This window comes from Lagopus leucura, unplaced genomic scaffold (assembly GCF_019238085.1).
Source record: "Lagopus leucura isolate 7727_CA_CO unplaced genomic scaffold, USGS_WTPT01 Super-Scaffold_810, whole genome shotgun sequence".
NCBI lineage: Eukaryota > Metazoa > Chordata > Aves > Galliformes > Phasianidae > Lagopus > Lagopus leucura.
This window is the reverse complement of record NW_024962261.1, coordinates 6863008-6889001: the sequence shown is the minus strand read 5'-3', so window position 1 is coordinate 6889001 and position 25994 is coordinate 6863008. Positions and strand designations below refer to the sequence as shown.

General features: G+C 37.8%; 1 long non-coding RNA gene across 1 annotated transcript in view; it reads left to right on the top strand.

Moving 5' to 3' along the window:
* LOC122177112 overlaps positions 1–25994 on the top strand; it is a 38893-nt gene that overhangs the window by 7733 nt on the left and 5166 nt on the right. The window contains exon 4 of the long non-coding RNA XR_006177954.1: positions 25331–25442. This is a non-coding gene — a long non-coding RNA (uncharacterized LOC122177112). The remainder of the gene's footprint in view (positions 1–25330; positions 25443–25994) is intronic.

Here is a 25994-nt window from a genome sequence, read left to right as displayed (position 1 = left end):
TGTCTCTTTAGCTACCTGAAACACATGTTTCCCTGCATTTTCCTAGGCAAAAAAAAAATCAATTTTCTTTTGCTTGACAGGAGCGAGGGAGAGTTTTTTGTACATGCAGTTAGATATGTCAGGTCACAATGGATGTTGAGCTCAGGTATTTTGACAGAACAGCACTGTCAAACTCATATGCTTCCTGCTGAATGTCCTCTGAAGCAGAGACATGAGACTGCAGAAAAGGAATTTTTTACTCTGCTTTCAGTCTTTCACCCCCGAAACAGCGACACATCTGGAGCAAGTCCTGCTTCAAGGTGGATGCCAGGGTTGGATCTCCCACATTTACTTGCAGTGACACATGAAAAAGATCACTCAAACTCTTTGGGTGATTTCAGTGCTTTATCAGTCCTCCTTTATTAACATATTTGTAAGTGCATGTAACTGATTAAATTAAGATTAGAATTTCATAAAGTCATGCTATAGACCAAGCATATCCTCAATTACCAGAGCAATTTGGTAACATTGCTTTGGAAGGAAGAGGTGTGAGCAGTTCTGGGAGCATCCCAAGAGCCAAGCCTGCAGTCACCTCTTCCTTTGCTTTTCCACCCTTGTCCCAGGGCCATTTCTCTGAAAACACACCTTTAATAGTGGGAATAGAAAAGGAGAGGGCAGGATGGTTTGGGAATACTGTCTGGCTTTGCATAATCTGGTTGTTCAGTCATTCACCCAATATGTCAGAGGATTGGTCCTAATCCCCGAGTTATAAACCAGCATCAGCATGGGAGACAGCCGTGTGCATTTCTGGAGACATGGGGTTGGATATCAGCTTCGGAGAGACGTGTACAGATCTGCGTTCCAGCAGAGCAGAGACAGGCATCAACTCAGGGCTGAGGATTTCCCCAGACACTGTAAAATTAGGTTACTTTATATGTTTTTATCCCTGTAGACTTTTTCAAAAATCTGTCTTTGCTTCTAAAACATTTTCAAGTAAAGAAAGATATTGTGGAAGGATTCCATATGTGAGCAATTTGTAGCAGATAGCTTTTTTAATGAAAGACTGTCAACGATTTATGGGCTGGTCCGGCCCAGTTCCGTGACCAGCAGGGCGGAGGGATCTGTGGATCCGCGCCTCTGGGAAAGGGGAAGCAGGGGACCCCAAAATACTTGAAAACAACAGCACTGATCTGAGGTGGAACAAATGATTTTACTAAATATAGTATTAGTAAAATACAATGAGAGAGAGAGAGAGAGAGTCTGTTTGAATTGTATAGACCTCACCACAATGCTGGGGTGAGAAGTGCAGTCCAGTTGAGTGACTGAAGTACAGACGGCGAAGTGCAGATGGCGAAGCGCAGGCGGCGAAGCGCAGATAGCGAAGCGCAGACAGCGAAGAGCAGGCGAAGAAGAAGGATCAGGTGACCTTGCTTGGAGTTATATCCCCTTGCTGACCACAAAGTCTCCTGGTGAAATGTAGTTCTTCTCCGACGGACGAACATTCGGCAGATATCAAACCCCACCCCCAATGCATTACATGATGTTATGGTGTGGAATACTGATGACCAAAAATCATAAAACCATGACAAAGACGTATTTTGTTTTATTTTTTTTCTGTCTAGAAAAATGCAGCTACTTTTTAATCTTTGATTTTGGGAGTGGAAAATATAATTTACCCCTATGCTGTGGCATCAGCTTTATTTTTTATGTGCAAATAAACAAGGATGTTTTAGGATAAGAACTTCTCAAACAACAAACTTGATGGAACTGGTTCTGCTTCCAAAGAGCTCCTAAAAATGTCAAGAGTATAAAGCAATGGTGTCATTAGTCCACTCTCCCACAATGTTCAATGATTAGGGTGTGAATTTAGATGCCAGAGTTAACCTCTCTCTCAGAAGGATGGAAAGAGAATCTGTGTTCCATGTTGACCGTCATCCTCTCCACCCCTTCACGCAACAAAACACAGTGCAGAAATTAGATCATCCCTTGTCTTGTCTTCCACAAACTACTTTCTATTTCTAAGCCCTCAGCATTCAAAAGCTTTGAAAAAAATTAGCAATTCAAAATGGCACTGAAAAAGGGCACTTTCAATACAATGCAAGAACACTGCCTGTCAGAGAAATATCTTTCAGAGGAAGAGGAACTTGTTGAGTGCTAACAAGAAATCAAGGTACCTTCCCCACTGTACTTGTCATTGTTTCTGGCCTTTTATATTTGGGAAGAGAAATAAAGACTTCTACATGAGAGGAAAAAAAAATAGCAATTAAAGGTGAGTTGAGTGCCACATGTTTTTGTAGCAAGATTTTTCTTTGAGAAGTATAAAAACAGACCCTGTCAACTGAAAATAAATTTTGTAAAATTTTAGGGTGGTACTTACAGATCTCCCAAAGTACATGAAAAAGTTTCTAAAGGTTGTATTATCATCTCATGTATGGCAGCAGCTGAGAGAGACGGCACAAGGCCCTAGGCTGTAGAGAACAGCTTGATCCTGTATTCCTGAAAAGACTTAGAAATTCTGCCAAAAGGCTAGGCCAGTTGTACTGAGAATTCTGGATTAGGCTAAGAAGAGATACTTAACTTGCTGGGGTGCTTTCTTTCTTCTTTTAAGTTACTGGGTTGTGGTTAGAGGTTAACGGATGTATTTAATTGGTGATCAAGATGTGTTGTGCTGTAGGCATATGTCATATGTTTTGGGGATAAAACCTGACTTTAACCATTTATACACATCATGTTTATGCAAGATAAAAATAGCAAATTGAGGAACAATTCTGGCTGTGTGAGTGCCAAATATAAAATTTGCTTTGAATTCAACTTTCCAAATTTCCAAAACTTGCAATTTTCTTCGTTTGGATACAGTATCTTTTGTTTCAAGCAGAGAAGGCCATGTATGCCTCAAATCAATAGGTTCACATAAAGCATATAAAGAGGTAAGTGCTCGACCATTATTGCTAAAGCTGTGGTTTCCATATAAGAAAGGTTAGCCCTGACTGGAAAGTCTATTGTATGACAAGATCACAAAGACTAATCAATCACTTCAGCAGCCAGCACCATATAGGGAATTTGGAGTACAACGGTAATTTCTGACCTGTACTGTGGATCATCCAGTGTTCTGCAGTCACTCTGCATACAGCATCTGTTGACATCAACAGGGCTGACAGAAAAATATGTTTCAAGGTGACCCTAACTTCTGCTTTGATTAAATGAGTTTATAATTTGTCACTTTGGGGGGGAGGAGGGGATGCAAATATATATCATTAACTCCTTTTGAAAGAACTGTACCTCAATCAAGTGCAATTATGTTTTTAGATGAAACCATCCTGACCTCTCCCTTTACTATCAAATATTTTCTTTGTTCAAATATGGTATCAGTAAAAAGATGCTTAGTGTATTGAGCTGAAATAAATTATGTCAGGACTTGTTTGTGTGGTGCATTCAGGAGAGTGCTCCGTGTCCTCCTCTGGAATTACTTGCAAGTAAAAGCCATACACTTACAAATGACCAAATTTCTAACGTCCATATCATTGTGAAACTAGATTTTCTATGAGTTTCCACTAATGCATACTGAATCCTTAGTAATTCACAAATATCCAGACATATTTTTTTCACTTCAGCTTTTTTTTTTTTTAATAACAAAAAGGACAAAGTAAAACTTTAAGAAGATACATAACCTTAAGCTATGTGATGTGTCAGAACATATTTAAATGCATGCCAAAACTGGAGTGATTTTGTTCTATTATTATCTGGCCATCATTTTGCTCAGTAAGAAGTTTAATGTTCCTTTACTATCCTGGGTGCAAGACCATGCTATTCACACTGGTTTCCAAGTATGACAGATTCCAGCCCAGTCTGATACTGCAGTGACTGTTCATTTCCCACTGGTGATCACCCCCTCATCTTATGGTTTGCAAAGAAAAACACAGAGAAGCATCAGAAGACTCTATAATAATAACGTACACTTCACATGCAGCTATATTCCAGCACTAAAACATTGTGGTCTGCTTTTTTGCTTTACCATTTTGTTTGACGTGAATCAGAAAAAATATTTGGAGATCAGTTTTATTTCTTCTTCTTCTTCTTCTTTTTTTTTTTTTTTTCCCCAGTATGTTTTGAGCCAAGATCATTTATATGGGTCACCCCGTGCAAATTTGCAGGTACACAGAGTAAAAAAGTAGCTATTAATAAAGAACAGATTGGCAAAAATTTGAAAATTCAATTCTTTGAAAACCCTCAGTACTTTCTTCATTATGTATAATCTGGACTGTACTAATGCATTTGCTTGTGCACGTACCTTGTACATCAAGGTACATGCTAGGACATTTTCACTTATCATGACTGTTTTCTGCTGTACATCTCTATTGATTGCTTTTTCACTGTTCTTTAAAAAGTTTTGGCTGAAATCCTGGTTGCAATGCATGTGTTTAATCAAAATCTGCAGATGTTTTCCATTGACGATGTAGAATGGGATTTATATTTCATCAGTGAATGTACACTGACTCTCATGATTATACATTCATACACATCAAATACACAGGCAGCAAAAAGATCTTTTCTCAGGAAGCAAGAACAAAACACCTAGACATACGAGCATGTACTCTGTACGTCAGTGAGAAAGACAATTTCGACACAGGGGCTATCCCAGATCTTGTAGCTGTCACTTGTGTGGCACAAGCAGAGATAAGGAGGAAGATGTAATATAAACAAAGAGAAGAGACTCGCCTTGCACTTCAGTTTAATTTGCCAGAGCGTTTTCTCTCCAGCCTGCACACCGTCCGTGGTGCTGGGACTGAGGAGTGATGCTGTGCTGGGACTGCAGTGGTAGATAGACAGGGAGGCTTGCCTGCCTTTCACTCACACACCACCCAGACTGCATCCTCTGATGGCATTTGTTTCTCTGAGACTTCACTTGTATGTGTGCCCTGGTGCCATTTCCCATTGCTGAGCTTTCAGAAACCACAGAGTGATGCTTCTCCATCACCCCAGCACTGTGCAGTGGGGGGGAAAAAAAAAGTAGGAAAAAGGGTTAAAAGAATTAAAAAAAAAATCTCTTAATTATTAATGCATATCAAAATTGTCCTCTTCTGTTCTGGAAACTGCAGTAAACTGCCTCATGATCTAGATCTTTTTTTTTCCCAGTAAGTTATTCTTGCCTGCTGGTTGTACGCATACACATTTAGATATCTCAGATCTGTCTTTATATACACTTTCTCCTCATGAAAATCATTCTGACTACATAACAGGCATGTGGGAACTTGCATAAATTATGCTGATTATATATGATTCAAACCATAAAACACAAAATTACATTGCATTTTTGATAAGCGTATATACATACCATGAGATGCGTGAAAGGTCAAACTGGAAGTTCCTACTTCTCATATATGAATACACGATTTTTTCAATAACCAGCACTACTGGTTTAAACCAGCCTGGATAAGAAGCTGTACCTAAGACAACTGACTGGCCTCGTGTTCACAGTGCTACAGGGCTCCAGCTTTGCAACTTGACCTGTGCACAGGCAAAAACAAACTTAAGTGTGATAGCGGACTTCTTTTTTTGCACAGGAATACTTTTCCTGGATCAAGGCCATAATGATTAAGTTAGCTACCCGATCAAGAACATGACAAAGCTCCAACACACAATCTGATATCTCTGAGTTTATTTTAATTTTTATCTTCAGAGGTGAGCAATCACAAGTTGAGAATTATATTCTTACAGCATTCCCACAGAATGAAGGAGTCAGTTAACTTCCAACAAATGACAGAGAATGAATAGTTTTTAGTAAATTTGCCGAGAACCACACCAGCAGCAGAATGGCAATACTTGCCAAAAGAAAAAAAAAAACAATAAACCCTGATCCTTTCAGAACACTCAGCCCTCTCTTTGGGTTCCTGTATGCTTGCTTTCTTTTAACTTAGCTGACTCACACTGAAGTTTCCAAACCTGCTTCTTTATACTCTGTCATCCAAATTTCAATTTAGGTGCTTGTATTCAGAAAAAGTGTGCTTCTCTGAATGCTGTTTGTCCACACAAAGACAGATGCATCCTCAAAGAACAGCCACATTTTGCTGGAGAACTGAGATTTCTAGCTTTAACACTGGGATTTGGAAGTACTGGTGCTTGGAGGCTGGATCCAATTACTCTTGTGTTGCATGAGGACCTACCTTAATAATGGGGTAGGTGTTGAGCCAACACTCCTTGAAGTCCATTGAAAGTCTCCCATTGACTTCCAAAGTAGGACGAGCTGTGTGTGAAATACACAGCACAAATTTTTCTTCTCAGATGCCATAAGTGACCTCCTTTGATGATGTCATAGGTGTGCAAATTTAATGCCAGCCAAAATGCCTAACAGACCCAAGCAGGTGCAATTTCTCACAGTGAAACATCGGTACCTACACATTTTAAAGAGATGTTTTTTCTGTCTGTTTTTGCTGCTATACTTTTTAATATTTCTTGTGACAACTACTTTTCACAAGGTGCTTTTTGTTGATGCTTTGTACGCTTTTTCACACACTGGACTCTGCCTGGCACATTCATCAATCTGCAGCACTTCAGCATGCTGTTTTTGTATAGTTATTTTGGAGATTCACATCCCTTGAATACACGGCATGCATGCATGTACAAGAAACTTGTTGCTTCAGTAGGACTACCACTTTTGTATGGCAGTCACTGTGATGTTACACATAGAGTCTGAGTCTTAACAAGACTAAATGTATCCTTCCATACTGCACAAGAAACGATCCTCAGTAATGTTATCTGACAGTTACTTTCTAGAGAGCAAAAAACAAGTTTTTCTTGTAGAAAAATAGTGGAAAACTTAGAAAAAAGATTTGGGATCTTCAGAAACTCTTGGCTCACCAAATGATGTTGATGTATTATATGTCTAGGACTGTTTTCTGGATTAGAGCAGGACTGGCAGGTCCTGATCAACTCAGAGCTGAGTGCTTTCTACATCTCCTTAGCTCAAGGGAAGCCACATGCTGCCCACAGAGATGCAAAGATTGAGTAGACATCATTTCAAGTACAATTGCAATTCAAGTGAGCCCAATTTTATGCCTAAATTTGCAAGGAAACCTATCAGGAGCTACAGAACATTTGGAAGAGCATCCCAGTTGCATTTCTTCTTACCGCAATTCCAAGGAGCTTTTTTGGTCCTTCCAGCATTTAAAGGTGTGCAAAGATAACTGAGACAGATACAGAATTCCTTACCTGTTCACCACTTCAGCACATTTTCCACTTGGTAACAATGCATGTGTTTGGTGCTCTTTCCTGCCTGTGACTTCTGAGTGATCTGAATAGTACTGTCAAAATCTGGATCAAAATCTGGCAGTGCCCAAATCAGATTTTTCTGTTGTAGCTGGAGAAAAGCTTCTTCGGAGATTCCTTCCTGCCATATTCCAGCATGCTGTAGCTACTGGCTATGACTGACATCTTTCTTTTGGCTAAAAAAAATATAAAATATTTCTAGTAAAGCTTCTAGCATTCCTTTAAAAAGAACACATCTAGGTAAAGGTGAAGATCACAAAGCTTAGTCCCAAATGTAAGAATATGAATGCAATGGTCAGAAAAATTCGAATATTTGTAGGAGTTTAAAATTGAAATTGACATGTAAACATGTAGCCACGTTTATTTTCTGTACATCTATACAACTATCTGTAATAGAGAAAAGACAGACACATTATTGATTTTAAGTCTTTTTCTCTGGTGATGAAAGGAATTACTTTAATGCAAATAATTATTTGCATGATAATATTAATAATAATGACAGCCAAAATAATGCCACTATGTATGAAAGTGTGTGCTGAACAAATAAGGGTCAGAATCAGGAATACTTAAATTTGAATATTCAATCAACAGTAATCGAAAAGATGTGGGGCATGGTATGTAAATGAAAGTGTCCTGGGGCCAAATGTTCTCAACAGAGATACTAAAAACACCCCACATTACTTTATTTTTCAGCTCATGAGCAAATACATGTTGAAAATATATTTATTTGTTCTAACAGCAAAAACAAACATATTCTATAATGTATGTATTAAGAGGATGTATAACTCACACAGCATTCATAGCTAGGAAAATGTGACTACATAACAGTGAGTGCTGCGGAAGGAAGGGGAAAGAAGGTAGAGCAGTAAGAAGGACAGATGCCTGAGGAGAAAAGAACTTGCTAACCAGAGGCTTGTACATGGACCACATCATCCTGTGTCCCACATGCTGATTTCTTGAGCAGCCTTGTTGCCAAGATAAATTTTTTCTAGAATTTATAGGATGTGGTTGGCTTGCATTGAGAACACAGCAGTTTCTTCTCCACACAAACATCTCTATCTAGTGAGGCTCAGTACAAACAGAAAGACTATCTCACTAATTATTTATACAAAGACACAGATAGCTGCATTGTGGAAGATTCATAGGAACAATATTCTTTTTTTGGGGTGGGGGGATCTGGGTTTTTGACTTTCAGAGCTGTGAAAGAAAGTAATTTACAGATTAACTACATTCATGCAGGTATGTACATACTCTCACTTTAGAGTGTTGATATTGCTTTTTTAATTGTAAGGTATTTATCAAAGGCAGGACTTATGCTTAGAAGCTTCTTCCTACCTGGCCTATTGGCTTTTGAGTAAGCTGTGTGAGTAAGCAGTGCTCCTGAGCTACTGGGACTAACCTCACTGTGTTTACATTAAGAGAAGATTCCTACATGCCCTGGAAACATGGGATTTCACATACTCCAGCAAACATGATTTTCATGAAATTAATATGATTACTTTTATGAAACAGGTGCAACTCATTCATAAGTGTTTTCAGAATCAAAGCAACAGTTTTGCTAATTATGCCTCATCCACTTTCCACGTTTCTCTCCACTTTAAGACTAAAGATTTGAATTACCGAAACGATCTTAGAAAGGGGAGTAGGAGAAAAATAACTTTCTGAATGTTTCACATACCATTGTCCTCATCTTCTCATTTGTGCATGAAATACAGAAGAAACATGTCAAGCCCTTAGCAGCTTGCAGAAAAGCAGGTAAGAGAAGAAAGAATAACAGTCAGTGGAAAAACAAACAGCATTTTGGAGAGGCAGAACACTGGTGAACTGCAGTCACCTTGGACCTTAAACTGAACTTTGCAAGTAGTCTTACTCTATTTTAAGCAGGTCTTAAGGAACTGCGGGATTGAGTCTCAGTTTAGACTCCAGGATTAGCATTCCTCCTGTGCAAAGAACCATAGAATTTTAATGAATACAAGTAGTCAGAATTTCTACTGTCTCCCAGAGATTTGTTTATTTACTAATTTAGAGACATGTTTAACATCTTACTTCAGTGGCGAATCTGTACCAGCACCATACTGAGATAACGGTTAAAAATCTGATGCTGAGAGAAGAGTGGCATCTGTGAGTCATATATGCTTCTAAGAACATATAAATGCTCTTTGAAAATACTGTCCTTGACACAGATCATAAGATATTAAAAGATTATAGCAGTCACAAAGGCATCACACCAAGAAGTCTAGTTCACTTTTTTTGGGAAGTTTTCTGCATTTAAAATAAAAGAGAAATTTGAGGTAATATTTTAATTTCTGCTGTAAACACATGAGTATTTTACTCAAGACAATGATATCTTTAGAAACTTGGTATTAGCACCTGATTTAGTGAAATGAAATCTTATTAAAACAACAAATCATACCCTTTACTCCAAGTCCACAAAGAGATATGGAACTTAATTCCACTGACAGAAACTAGCAGCCATTTTCCAACTCTACATTTCAACTGCTGCCTTTCTTCAGGTTATGAGAATTCTCTTGCTGCCCTGAAAGTCTTCCATTAGAACTGCAGGGACCTTTTTATATCCCTTTTTATATCCCACACAAGACAAGGGAGCTGAGAGGGAACTTACTGAAGCTGTAACCACAATCAGACAAGAACCTCCATTCAGAATCAAGGCACTTGGCCCTAGTATTTTGCTGGGTCCGAGACTTTGAGAACATGGCCTGTATGGTAACAAGCAGGACAATCAAACAAGCTGTTGTTACCTGAGGGATGGAATCTTTTAACTTGTATTTTAAATGATTTGGGACAAGGTTTTACACTTCTTGTTGACTTTTGCTTTTCTAAAAAGTACGTAGCTGTCTATGTGAAATCTGGCCATGCAGTTCTGAAAATCTGGCTGCGTTCATTCAGAACCAAACAGTAACATATAACATAGTCACTTTTTAGTCAATCTCAAGAACAATTCTGGATATTAGTTTCTTCTTAAAATGAATTTAAATTACAACAAATATCAGGAAAGCCAACAAACTCAAACAAAAATAAGAAAACCCATCTCATTTCAACTCCTATTTTTCCCATAGCACCTTCCATGGTTTCTGAAGTTAAGCCACACTTTCAACAACACTCTGTTTTGACAACTTTACCCACAAAAATACTTCATTACTTAATTCGCTTCCTAATGGCACAAGTAAATTATTATTTACTGATTTTTTATCTTAATATTTATATATGTTTTTGTTAAGATTTAAAAGAATTGCTTGAAAAAAAAAAAAAAAAAGAAGATATTCTGTCAAATGAAGCTTTGGTAAAAACTCTCCAGAGAATGCATTCTCTATGATAAATTCACTAGGGTGAACAGTCAGAGTTGAAGTAGTAGTGTTCCATGGCATATGAAGTTTATAATAAAAGTGAGATTGTGTTCTTAACATCCTATACAATAAGCATTTTTTTTTAAAGCAGATATCTAATTACCTCTTAAGGCAATTACTTGTTTCCCTGGTGACACCACTCTCCTCGTAATGCACTGATCAAACTTTTCACGATTATTTCCCAAACAAGAAAATAATATATTTGAAAAATCAGTAGCAAAGAGTAAGTCTTCTGCATAGCTCCTTGTACATTCAAGATCATGATCTTATCAGCATGGGCCCTGTTATTTTTAAAAGAGCTTTTTTAGTTAGCAAAGTCAGTAGCAGTAGGCCATGGGACTGGTAGCAAAGTCAACTGCACATTTGAATACTTAATTTTGTGGCTATAAACAGCTACGTCACATTTCAAGCAATAACAATGGGATGGTTTTCAGCACTGCTCTACCATGAAGGCATGTTTTCTATTTTCTTCTTGTATATACAATTAAAAGCATTCCCACCAGACAGATCTGCCCTGCATTCACTTCAGAAACACCACGTGAGAAGAGATGGCTCTCAAAAGTTAAAATCTGGCCTTTATTTAGGCCACATCATGAAAGAAAACACATTTTTCTTAGGGCTTCTATCGAAAATTTGGATTTGCTGACTAATTGTCAGTACTTAGCACTGTATTCAATTCATAAAGAAATCTCCTTTCAACAGAGAAACCTTTTTTATTCTTTCTATAAAGGTGGGTTAGCCTTTTATCAGACAGGAGATGAGGAACTGTGCACATTAGGTAAAAGGCAGGTTATAGTCTTGCTCTAGGGGATATCTACCAGTGTCTGTATTCTTGTTGAGTAATAATGAGTTACCATAACCAAACAGTAGACGATGCATGTCAGATGGTTCTCCAATAACATCAGAAAAAAAGCAGCTGATGTATGGGATATTGAAGGCAGATTAAGTTGTTAATGTATATTAGTATATTCTTAATTTCCTTTTAATTGAAAAAGACATATTGACTTTAATTAGAACCATTTCACAGGAACTGTCAATTAGCACATGTCAAACTAGTTAATTCAGAACAGAATTCTTTTAATTAGGGTCTGCTTTCCTTTAACTGTGGGGCCAATGAAATCAGCCTTTCCTTATCAAGATTTTAAATGTCTCTAAGACATACAATACAAATGTAGTCTCTTATCTATTATTAGAAGCCCATATGGATAACATTAAAATGATGATGCTGGCATTGTTCAAGCAGCACAAATCAGAGTTTCCTTTATGACTCTTTGGGAAGAAAAAAAAAAAAGATGGCTTTGAAGAAAGACTATTTTAAATACACAGATTTATCCTACTTTAAAGAGACTACAAAATTTATGACATGCATGTTCACATTTAAAGTATTATTTAATACGTCTGCTCAAATAAATGGGCCTATTCAAACATTTTGCGTGTTCTATCAGCCAAAGACACATAAAACATTTTCAAAGCATGCTGTAACGTTCTTCCCTTAAATGAACTGTAATCAAAAGGAGAAAACAGACTGAACTTTTTCTTTTTTTTTTTTTTTCTGGAGGGGGGACAATATAAAACCAGCATTGTTAACTTTCATTGCTTGTGAAGATTTAACACTGATTGCTAATCCAGTGGCTGTGAATACTAGTGAGTTAATGTCATCCCAGTTATCAAATGGCATATAATCCTGGTTCTGCCTTTCATATGCATTTTCTGAATGTACCTGATGAGTTTTCTGACGACTTTCAGTTCAAAGCCAACATACGTATCCATAACTCTTCCCCATGTTTCCAGGTGGTGCCAAATGTGACACCTGTAATGCTGGTAATGCGACTAACAACAGCTGGGAGAAATACAGCCAAAATATGAAGGGAATGATTGCAAAATCTAGTCTTAGTTTTATCATATGGGATTTAGCCACTGTTTTACTGACCTATATCAACAGAGGATTACAGAGATTAGTGAAAGGAATACTTAATAACTCAACTGTGGATTCTAAAGAGGATTATCTAGTAAGATATTTTATGTATCCTGATGCTTTGTTGAACATATTAGGGACCTGATTATAGGCCCAAGTAACTTAGAACAATAAAAGAAGCATAATTTCCCTAAGTGGAGTACAACTGGGATGCATTAAAACTTACTGTCCCAGAATTATACTTTGTCTAGAATCCTAACCACAACATTTTTTTCTGCCTGCAGGAACTCTTTGGTTTGTGTTTGTCAGCACAGCTGTTGGGGTGCCATGTGCTAGAATGTGTTAAGGATTTCACAGACTCTTGAAAAGTGGGTGAACTTGAATGTGATGAATGGCTAAAAAATGTGCCTGGGAGTTTTTCAGGTCAAGCAAGAGGTTCTGTACCTGTGTCACTTTGCTGCCTATCATCCCATGTGAAGTATTCCTTGAATATAAACTAAGAGATGTAGTGTTATTTTTAAATGTGATTGTAAATATGTAACATAAAACTCCTCTATTTATTCATTAATCCTATTGTGGCCCATATTAAATCTCTGCTTATCAGTTTAAATACTTACCATATTTTAGCAGTATATAAGCAGACCTAGGTCACTTTGGCATCAAATTGCATAATCCAACTTCTTTCCTAACACAGCAGAAACAATGCACTGGATTTTTACTGTATTACTCAACTGGAAATATATTGTTTGTTTCAGAATGGCAGTTAATAAGAGCCTTCATTTAACATCATCCCAACACTTACTGTGCATAGGAAAGATGGGTACATTCACCTCATAGGTTAGATAACATGAGGAGAATGTCTTTGTACTCTTGTTTTCTGTATTATGCTGAAATGCATTTAACTATAGGAAATTCTCTGTTAGATTACTGGGAATTTTTTAGTCCTTACAGCATCCTAGTCTGATCAGTAACAATTTGTCTAATTCATATTTTATGGCTGGGAGAATTGAGGGATAGCTGAGCAGAGGCACACCACCTCTCCACAACCCCATGCCCATTCAGTTGCTGGCACTAAAGGCAGATCTTCCCAGTTGCCTGCAGACACACCAACAGCAGCTCAGTCCCCACTTCAGACCCTGTCCTTACAGCAAAGAAAGGCTTGCTTTTTCCTGACTGATACTAAGTCAAGGCGATTCTGCATGGCAGCAGCACTGATATTTACATGTTCTCAGATCTCGTGATTAAGTAGTAAGGTTTGACTTCAATTAAATCTAATGGTTTCTGATAGCAAAAAGTCACTACAGAACTTAAAAAGCACTTGAACTGCAGCAAGATCTTTACAGTTATCTATATAATATCTTTCAGCCTCTTTTGGCTCCTTGATCTGCACCAACTTATGCGCCAACTTTGGTCTGTGAGAAACTGAACCTTAACGTGTGTTATTTTAAAAAATGTATGAAAATACTGCAATCTACAATGGATTTCACAGGGTCTGACATTCCTTTTGGGATAAGTACTTCATAAAAATTGCTCATGTGAATCATGTACTGTTCATGTATTGTTCATGAATCAAACCAAGAGCCATTTAAAAATGACTAGCATTAGGGAAACGTAATAGCTTTTTAACAGATTATTTAAATGACTGTATCTCTGATTTCCAGTCATTTTATCCAAACAGCTATGGCAGAACTATCCTTGAAAAGAGAGTAACATTCTGATTAAACTCTTTTGTTGCTGGATTTAAGAAATATTTTAGAAGGGAGAATTTCTCAATTATATATTCATCTTTCAGAGCCTGGGCATGGAGGGTGTACAATTTGATCAAACGCAGCTGAAAGCACGAATGGCTTGGAGGATTCATTCCATTTTTACAATCACAGCTGAGACAGCACTTGAAATGTGCTCAGCACTGCGCAGTCCTCTTGTGCAGGCTGACTGGTGTGGGAGTCATTTCCTCACTAGTTTCTTGTAGTGGCAGCTTGGCTGAGATGCCTGACACCCAGCAATGCCTGGCAACTCAGTAGTGCAATAAGACAGTGTTCAAGTGCAGTGCTTATATTTTCCTGTAGCTGGATTATTGTCCCAGCTATCCACCTGGTTTCTGGGTCATATGTATCCTGATGTAAGCAGCAGATATGCTCAAAAGTTCACCTTATCTCCTCCACCTGCTCCTGCTGGTGGCTCGGCCCACACACCCTCACTCCTTTTCGTGGAAGGTTTCTTATCTGTGGCTTTGTGTGTGTGTGTGTGTTTGTAAGCAGTGGTGGAACCTGCTACAATCCTGAGTTGGAAGGGACCCACAAGGATTATGGAGTCCAATCCCTGGCTCCATGCAGCACCACCCAAACCCAAACCCTATGTCTGAAAGCAGTGTCCAGACGCTCCTGGAACTCCAGCCTGGGGCTGTGCCCACTGCCCTGTGCATCCCATTCTGTGCCCACCCTGGTGGGCAGACCCTTTCGCTGACCCCCAGCTGCCCTCCCCTGACGCAGCCCCATGCCGTCCCCTCAGCCTGTCGCTGTCACACACAGCAGAGCTCAGAGCTGCTCCCTGTGAGGAGCTGCAGCCGCCATGAGGGCTCCCCTCAGCTCCTCTGCCCTGTGCTGAACACACCCAGGGAGCTCAGACGCTCCACACGCACCTTGCCCTCCAGACCCTTCCCCATCTTTGTAGCCCTCCTTTGGATGCTTTTTAATAGTATTATGTTCTTTTTATATGACGGTCTCCAAAACTGCTCATGCAGAGCTGCAAGCACGTTTCTTCGGGTCGCAGCACCTCATGCTACACCAGCCTTAACTACTCCTTTATTAAGCAGTTCTCTGAGCATAACTAAAGCATGTGGGTTGTTAACATACATAATAAGTTATATTTAAGAAGGTTTCAAGCCAGCACATTGTATTTTGCAGCAAAGTCATAAAAATACGCTAACATGAAAACATCTAATGAGGGAAATGTTGCGTGCAGATGTCTGTTTGCCTATTATTCCATCAAATGACAATATATTTTTATTTATATGAGTAATGTTAGACACAAACATGTTACCAAAAAAACATTCATTTAGGAAACATATAAACACAATATGAGTCTAATATAAGAAACTGTTGTAAAACACATTTTTTTTAGTGTTTATACAATGAAGAGAAATTAAAAGAAATTGTTTCAAATACATTCTTTTTCTCTCTCGTGATGAAAAAGAAAATATATGCTCTCAGCTGGCATATTATTTCAGATGTAGTAGCAAAGTGAAATTTGTGCCTCACGTCATGTATCCTTTACATGATGCAAAGGAACATAATTTTATTTTTGTTTTATTTGAAGACTGTCCGGGCACATTGGCCACCAATTTCATTTTTATTGCAGTACATGGATAGCAAAGTCACATATCCTTACGTTAATGCAAAAGGCATGGGAAGGGAAAGGGAAAGTATAATTTTTGTTGTTGCTGTTGTCATTTGAAATTTCCATAGTGTCTATGCACATTGGGTACCATTTCATTTTTATTGCTCTGCACTGATAGCAATGTCGCATATCATTAAGTTAACACCAAGTTAGAAAAAAAAGAAAAAATGTTTTTTTTTTTTCTTCTGTTACCACTGTTTGAAATTGTTTGTACTGTTTAAATGTAATTTCTGTGTGTTGGTGAGAGTATTGAAAAATCTAATATCCACTGTAAAAAGCTATATTAATTTATGCTTTTTGTATGTCTCCATATGACAGTAGGTAGAAAATGTAATGCTACTCACCTATCTTATTGGTGAGATAAAGGTTTGCTCAGTGTCCAGATGCAGCTAATATGGAAACAACTACCTTTCTGGAGAAGTGGAATAACCCCACTTTTTAATATCTCCAAATCGGTACATTTTATTAAAGAACTTATGTTATACATCCTAAAATACCTCCCATGTCCACCTCATTGTCTTTTAACTCCTGAGCCGAGACTGATCCTCACTTTGGGATGCGGAGGGTTAATCTGTAGTTGTGATGCATCCACTCCTTATCACCGACATGTAAATAATGGCCATTGGGATGGACGTAGCACTCATCTAAATGGGGAGCACCAGGCAGCTGCGTGGCTGCTCCGTTTTATGTGACAGGTCATTGTACAGGTCAGCACTAATAGCAGTCAGGATTACAGCCCTTGGGCTCCTCTGGGAAATTTGTGCCTCAGTTATGGTGAATCTACTGCCAACAATTGTCTCAGTTTTGGAGGCCAAAAGAGGCCAACTTGTTTTATTTTACTTAGTTTGTTATTAACCATTCCCATATCATGCACAGCTCTGTTTCTTTATCCTTGACCTGTGGAGCAGCTCTGTTTTGGTACTGTAATTCAGTGTCCATTTTTAAGGAGCCACCTTAGAAAGACAGATAAGGGGCTGCCAGAAGGTGATGGCATGCAGGACCAAAATGGTCTACATAGTTTCAAATAGACACCATGCGTTTCACCTGAGGCTCTGCTCTCTTGGTAGAATGCCCAAAACAAGTTTCTGTAATTCATACTTGAATTAATGGCTCTGGGGGCACCTCAAACCCTTTGACATTGCTCTTGTGGAGCTCATGGTTGAGGTGACTTCATGGAGGGCAGTCTCAGCCAGCATATTCAGCTGATCCATTACATCCCATTCTTTTCTGTCCTGTGATATTTTAAATGTAAACTCTTTTGAGGCATATGGATTGGACCCCACAAAAGCAGTCATAATTCCAAAACTGTTCATGGCCTATGGAGTCCTTGTTACTAGAGGAGGGATACAACAGCTTCCAGGCAGTTGTTCTCTCAGTGAGGAGCATTACAAGGAAGGACCTAGAGTGGAATCTGTGCACTCTGTAAAACAAGATGAATCTGCGAGGACAAGAGAACCTTGGCCAACATATTTAATGAGAGCTGTATGGTGTTAAACAACCACAGATGTATGTAATAGATTTGTTGTGTCACAATAGGCTACATCCCAATAAGCCACCTGAACACACAAATGTGTGACAGCTAGTATGGTTTACATTTTTAATGCATTTCCTTGCATGAGGCTTGGAATAGCTTTCTCTTCACCCACTGCCATAGGCTACTGCTGTGTGCTTGCAGCAGCACTTCATCTTCAAGAGATCACATATCATGAAAGAAAATAATGAAAGAGAGACTGGCCAGGGGAATCCCATGAGACCATTCATTTTCACTGAGCCTCAGATGTCAGCACCTGTACTGGTGTTGCTGTTCCCTGGATGGTGTCCATGAAATAAAGACCTTTCTGCAGCCAATGCAGTGGCAGTGGGAGTTGCTTGCTCTGGAAATGTCAGTTGAAGTATTGGACACAACCTTCAACGGTACTGGTGTCCTTTGCCTTCCAAACTTCGAATGAAACAGAGCAAGTGTGAAATATTTTGTAGCAGGTGTTGGAAAAAGCAGGATAATGTGGCAGTTTTGGAAGAAGTGCTGGAATGGGAATACGCGACTGAGCTCTCCATCTGGAGAGGAAACCCAGAACCACCCTTCCCTCACAAGCTGCTGGAAAAACAGGAGAGTGTGTGTTTGGGGCTTTGTAGAAGTCAAGTTATAGCTTGTTTCTAAATGTCTTCATATGTTTTTATTTGTATTGCATACTTTCCTCTTGGTTGCAGTGGAGCTCTTTTATTTTGCACCAATAAATTCTGAAACATTTTAAGATATGAAAGATTTGCATATCTCAGAGACATGTAAACTACATAGCCCCTGTTCTCTCCCCCCCTGGATTTTTGTTAAGTTCACTGGAACTAATTCTTTATCACTCTGCATCTTATGCAATCATTTATATTAGTGCCAAATGTGTTTAAAATGCTGGTCAAAACTACATGACATGTCTTTAAGTGACTGAATTTGAGTTCTGGGGTCACACACAAGAAATCTGTGTCCAAACCTTACATCTGCAGTGCGTAATGTGCCTGTCCAGATGGCAGGTATATTCCAGTTCTTAATAAGCTACTTAATAAGCTCCCGTCTGTCTCCGTAGCAAATGATGACAAGCCTTTCTGATAGTACTTTAGAAGCAGGAGAGCTCATATATAGTCATACACACATACATAAGTATATACATACATAAGTATATATGATTTCCCAATTTTTAAGTAATAGAAATTATATACATATATAGAATGCATGCTTCTACATACATGCACATCTATGAGGTATTAAAATTACAGTCTTTCAGGAGAAAAATGAATCTGCAGCAATGTTACAGAGCATAACTTTTGTGAAAATCGTGCCTAAGAGCTGTTCTGTTCACTGCTGTTGCCAGTGGTGAGGAATCCCAGCAGTTTAACCATTTGTCTAGAAGGAAAGGTAATAAACCATTTCTCAGCAGTAGCAATCAGCTTGCTTTAGTTGGACTTGGGTCCTGGCAGTTTTTGATGGACACCAAGCAGAGTGGGAGGGCCTGGGTCTTGAGAACCAGCCAATGCTCCCCCAGGGCTGGAGCATCAGCTTCACATTTTAGAGTTCTGTGAGATATCTGGGTGGAGCTGTAAGCAGTTTGAGGTTTGAGGGTGGGATAAACTGTCCATGTCGACATAGCCATTACTCATTATAACTGTGTTGACTTAAAAATTACCGAAGTTTAGCTTTGGTAATTCTGAACCTGTGTTGCAGTGGCTGTGTAATGGGAGAAACAATAGAGAACAAAACTTGTATACAATACATTTTAATCGAATTCTTTATATAATTTGATTTCTAAAAGATCTCTCATTAGCCTATTGCTTGCATTTTTGTAGCAGTTACCACAAACATTGGCATGATACCATGGAATGGTAATGGAAAATGGAAAATATTAACAGGGAAAATGGGTTTTTTAAGTATGTTGACTACACTGCCAAAATCTGTTTGAAACCCACCTGCAGTCCAAGGATTTATTTGTTAGAGTAACCAAAGCTTAACTGGATAATCTCTTCACTTGCTTCTCATGCGCTAAACAAGTGAACAGAACAAACAATCAAACCCATATCATAACATAAATAATCTATGATTTTCTGTGATAAAATTCCCCTATGTAAAGACCTGGGATATCTGAAATGGATAGTGACATACAAGGTCCTCAAGTAAATTTAGGGTTTCTCTTACCAATCCTATCTATGGAGCCTTCTGATGAGAAAGTTTTTTGGCTAAATCTCTCATCTCAGGAACTTTCAGTGTAAGATCATTGCTCTAGTGTGTATCTCAACTAATAAGTTCTTGCATGAACTTCAGGTAAGTAATTCCATCCTCTCCCAGTTTGATCATCTGCAGATCTGGTAGCTGATATACAGAAAGCCTGTTGTCAAAACATTTGCAAAATTAAAGAAAAGCAAAAGAAAAGAAGCAGATTTTTTGCTCCATTCTTTATAGATAGGGTACATTGGTTGCTGATAGCTCATAAATATTAGCATACTGTGATAAAGCCAATTTAGGAAGAAGTGCTAAACAGTTACTATCCTGGTATTAGCACCAGGAAATGACATCATTTTTTTCTGGATGCTCTATTTGCCATAGTTAAATCCCTTTTCTCTCCTTGCTCAGGCAAAACTGAGTATTGAACATCATTTTTTTCATATGCAGTGACTTAATTTTCCCCCTTTAAGAGCTCATGCTGTGATTAAAAAATGTGTATTTATAATTTTTCAGCAAATTAAATTTATTAAAACCAGTCCGATAATCTTTATTGTCAAGTTATATTTAATACTTATTATGAGGTTAAACCACTAAAATATCTGTAGTTCAATAAAATATCTCCAAACTTCAGTCATAAGAGAATGATATTAAAGCAAACATTCAGATTAATAATGGGAATGTTTGGTTTCTAACAGCAAAGACAAAATCTATTAGGGTTGGGCTGAATCTTGAAGTTATCACCTATTCTTTGCAATCACTGTCCCAAATGTTTATATCTGTAAGTACTGACTAAAATGAGTAAATAACTTCAAGATTTAGTCTAATGTTATTGAAGTTTTTCTGATTGGTTTCTGTGACTGACATCTTATGTAAATACTCTGAGCTGTTGCATTGTCTGTAATTACTGAGCAACAGATGAAGTTGCAGGTTAGTTAAAAGCATGCTTCTTGGTTACAAAATACAAGGAATAATTGTAACTTATTTCATTTTTCATTTTCATTTTTTTAATGTAAGAGCAAATGCAGTAAAATTTAATTAAAGCACCTGAATTTTAGTGCCAATTGTAAATATACTGATAAAATTCTGACTATATGATAATAAGAGATTTCTAAATAGATCATATTCTTCTACACTACAATATATCTAATAATAAAAAAATTGCAATAATAAACCAAGGGCTACTAGTGTGTCGTACAGAATACTTGATGATTCTAGCAGAAAAAAATATGGGGAAACAGGATGGCATTTATCTGCAAAAATCTTTTGAATTGAAAAGCACACTTGACTTGTCATGAAAGATAACATAATGTAATTTGATGCAGGTACAAATTTATTGGAATGGGCCAGAAATCCAACAGAAAAGGCTTTGTTCATATCTCAGTAAAGATTATATTTCTAGACATCTAGTACAATTTGTACAATGATGGGTTACATTTATATTTTTTTTCACTGATGAACATCGGAAATATTAAAATAGTGTTTGATAGTCTGCTGACATGTTTGTTATTTTTCTGGCATAGTGAAGGAGTGGAAAGAGAATCATTTGGGGAAAAAAAAAAGATTCTTTCTATTTCACGGATTGATGGTTTTATTCAGTGTAGGAACTGTTGTCGTGTTGTGTGGCCAGGTGACTTTGTGGGATACCTAACAGCTTGGACCACAGAAATACTCATAGCTGGGTCAAGAAGAGCAAACTCACTGATCTGAATGTCTTTCCAAATGTGGGTGTCAGTCCATCTATCATGGGACACCACATCCAGTCATAAAGAGCTTCTTGCAGCAGCAGCAGAGGATTAGAAAATCCTTCAGTTACCCAGATGATTTTTTCCTGTAAGTTCAAACACTGCTCATGGCATGCTCTGACAGTCTGTCCATCCCTACTTCTATGGATAGAAGGGAAATTGGTTCCTTCTTTGCGGGAAATATTCTGTAGTTTTTTCCTCGATTTCAGACAGCAGTGAGAATCATCCCCCTTGATGATATGCTATGCCATGTAGAGCAAAATACAGCCTCTCTGCAGCCCTTTCTCTTTGGGGTTTCCTCATCCTTCCTGAATGTTTTTCTTGCTGTTGTGCTACCTGCTGTCTTCAGGTGAAAGTTTCTTCCTCTTAATAATGTATGGTGCCACCTTTCCTAGTCTGTTCTTGTGCCAAATGATTTTAACTTAAGAGCTAAATACCCAATGGTTTTGGCGAGCACTGAGTGGACTAAGACGAGTCTGAATTTTTTTTTTTTAAAACACTCAGGAAACAACTGCTGCCATAATCACAAGGGAATAGCGATCCCTCTTCATAAATTCAATTTGTTCATAACCTTTTGACACAGACCATAAATAACCTTTATATATCTCACATACACACACAAGGACACATACAGCATGTGACATAAACAACATATATAAATATTTACAAAAATACAAAATAAATGTAAAGTGTCATAAGAACTACCCACTTATTAGCAAGTGGTTAACTGCTTGTTCAAACTGATACCTGGAATGCCTGCCAGCTCTGTTTGCTGTGCCACTGCATTGGCTGAGGTACAAAACCATAGCAAAGGAAGCTACCAATCCATGAGAAATGAGACTATTTCTGCAGAGATTACACCAGAGATGAGGGGAAGTTGAGGTTGCATTCTGGCTCCCATAAGGGCTAGCAAGATTTCCTGCTGTGAGATCTGGAAAAGCAAAACAATAGGGAGAAAAAAACCCCAAAAAACATAGAAACTACTTTTAATTCTAAAAATTATTCTACGATATTATTTATTATTTGGACTCACTTGATAATAATATTGAAAAAAACCACAAAAGCATGTGCCAGAATTGAAGGTGGTAAATCAGACAATGTTATGGAGGGAATAAATATTCCTAGTTCAGTTTTATTCCTAAAAAAGTCACATTGCAATGGAATTAAATTAAAATTAAATTAAATTAAATTAAAATGTGCCTGGCTTCCTATGTTTTTTCTATGTTCTTTCTTGTGCTTTAAAACCTATAGGAAGATGTCCCATCTGATGAACTTGGTGCTTTATGTTTTCAGTAATATATAATGCTGATAACTTCTTGGTAAAAAATCAATGGAATGTGCTATATATAAGAAAGTACTGAAATTTAATATTTATTTTGATATTAGCACAACTTCTTGCAGAAGATCCACAATAAAAATAATTCACAGACTTTATCATTCTTATTTTTGTTCAAAATTAAAAGAAGCATTTAAATTTAGACCTTTCAAGTATGATGATGATTTACACTTTTCAAAGAAAAAAAAATTGTTAAGATCAGGAGTCAGAGACCTATTTGTAATCGTGGAAAACATCCTTTTTAATTCTTTTTTCACCTTTGTTGAGCAGGGTTGTCTGGAGCTTTAATGTGCACAGTCAGAAAAGGAAATATTGGAGGCCGCAGCATCTCTTTGCCTTTTGCATGCCTTCGGTTTGGTTGATGGTGCTCACAGCCCTGGAAAGTGCAAGAACAGGCAGGGAGCAGGCAGACTCCTCATTCACAGACACATGGTAAGGAAACACGATGGATAAAGGGATGTTGCAAATTGCACCTTGAGTGCAGCACTTGGGAAAACCAACATGGTTCTGCTTTCCTGAGGGCAGTGTGCTTAGTCTTTCTTACCAACATGGGCAGCATAACAACTAGAATACATGGTCTCTGACAAATAATAACAAGCTGTCATTTTCAGTGTTGTATACTTAGGATATTCTGAATAGAGAGTAGCTCCTCACAAATATATCTTTCTAAAAGAATGACTATAACTGCTCATCCATGCTAATTAAACAGGCCCCCATCTCCTTGTAATGCGGCTCTTCCAGGTGCAGATGCTCTCGTGAGTTTGGTGCTACCCACAGCAAGTCAGGCCAGAGGGCAGGGTGATGGAAACCTTGGGACATCTAATTTGCATGTGATGCTGCAAGGCTGCAGAACCACTGAGGCTGAGAAGGAAAGCTCTTTTGGACTATAAATCAAAATGTGGTTTGGTTTAAGGGTGGCATTTTGCTAATGCCTATTTAATTGAGAAGTATGTTCTCCAGCAGTGATGAACCCTTTCACAGTAACAATTACTTCACATTATGTCGTGACAAGTAGAGGAAATGGTGACAGCACAAGGATTCAGTTTCCTAAATAATAAAGTAGAAGCTATATTAGTGTAAATAGTGGAATAGGAAACAAATTTACAATGCACCTGAAGGTATTACATAGCTTTACAACACATTTAAACGTGATTACTTAATTTGGGCCACCTTTCCTCTAAACTTTCTGCTTTTAAACCAAATGAGGGATGTTCATTTAGACTAAGCTGGTCATTATTCCCATGTCTTCCTGTTTCCCTGCAGCAATTGGAAACAGTCTTGTTTCAGCTTTATTTATGTAAGTTTCAGTTTAGGAAAGAATAAGGTTAAAGAGAGACCTCAAGAACTAGGAGAAACTTCAGAGTTGGAACTCTGCGAGGTAACAAATAGATTAGAGCATACACTCTGGCAGGCCAGAAGCAGCTTGGAATGAAAGATCAAAGAAGCCACAAGAAACAAAAGTAGCCAGAGATCTCTAGAACAGGTATCATATATTAAATTAATTACAAGAGCAAGAGGTAGACGTGTAGACATTAAAAAAGTAAAAGTACTGAAGAGAGGGGACAGCCAAATCAAGTACTAAGCTTCTTTTTTCCTTCCTTTTCTTCTTTCACTGGGACTTTAGTTAATAGGGTTTCCACAAATTAATCTGGGATGCTGCAGCGTAATTCAGGAGATTATACTTCGAAATAAAATTTCCAGGCATTACACTTTACTTTCCTTTTCAGATTTTCATTCCAGTATCTCAGTTGACAATCTTACAGTCATTTGTCATTGAAGATTCAAAATTACCATCAGTTAACACACCACAGTGTCTGAAATACTGAGCCTATTTTCTGTGATAAGATAAACACATCAGAATACATACTTCAGTGATAATAATTTTCCCCTATCATTATTGTTTAATGCCCTCAACTATTTGTAGATTTTTTATCGCATTTTCACATGATCAACACTAAGCAACACTCAGGACTTAACCTTTTTCTACTGAATCAATTTCTCCAGTCTTTTTATGTATTTTTGTTTCTATTTCAAGGTCTATTTTGAAAGGAAATAAAAATGTGGCCTTAGCAGGCTGATGTAAGGCACAAAAAAGACAGAACAATTTGAGGGATTCAGTTACAGTAAATTACCAGGACAGAATGATTTCCCTCCAGAATTCTGAAGCTAGAGAATTATTAAATACAGTATGTATAGATGGGAATACACATTGTCTTTTTAAATATAGTAACAAGAATAATAATATATAACATTCCTCCCTGCTAAATCACTCTTCTTAGAATCTGAAAGGCATGAAAATGGCACCTCATTCAGGATTTTGGATTTCTTTTGATAAAGGGAGTGAAATCTGTGATTCATTCTGGTGCTGAGAAAGCTAATGAATTCTTCTGAAGAAGGTAATTTTGCAGGACTCGGAGGACAGTAGCCTTTCAGAAACAAAACAGTGAAGCTTCTACAAACAGGAAGTGAATTAGGAGGTCACAAGTGAAAGTGAGAAGGGAAAGGAATGCCCTGGACTTTGAGAAATCACATGACAAAGGCAATGTAAGGAGAGTGTGTGAGGAAATACTTTTCTGTGTAGAAAGGAATTCCTACTGACTGAACTAATTATTTTATTCTTTGCAGTCCATTGATCCTGTCCACCAAGTAGGAAAGACAATTGAAATTCTACTGGGTTAGGATGGATAGCCTCCATTGTGTTACTCTGGACATGCCCACACTGCTGACCAGGAAGAAGGTAAGAGTTATCCATTGGCAAGTCATTCTGATAGGCTACAGAACTGAATTGGCCTATGAAAAGTTGTTGCGAGAACTGAGGTTGTCATCAGCAGCCACAATCCCACAGAATGCAGAACACAGATGTCTCTCTGTACTAAGAGGGGCTTTGTCTGCTCCTGCACTTGGGCTTGATTTTCTGGATATATCCTATGGGACCAGACTCCCAAGAGCTCAAGGTCAGTAGTGCCAGGGAAGATCTGTGCAGGATCTTCATGTGGAGCAGTTAGATTGCTTGCATTTAGAGAATGTCATCTTTAAATGAATAGCAACAACTGAACTCAGCAAGAAATTAATTGAGGGTGGTTTCTTTTTCTCTTTCTTTTTCTCTTTCTTTTTCTCTTTCTCTTTCTTTTTCTCTTTCTTTTTCTCTTTCTCTTTCTTTTTCTTTTTCTTTTTCTTTTTCTTTTTCTTTTTCTTTTTCTTTTTCTTTTTCTTTTTCTTTTTCTTTTTCTTTTTCTTTTTCTTTTTCTTTTTCTTTTTCTTTTTCTTTTTCTTTTTCTTTTTCTTTTTC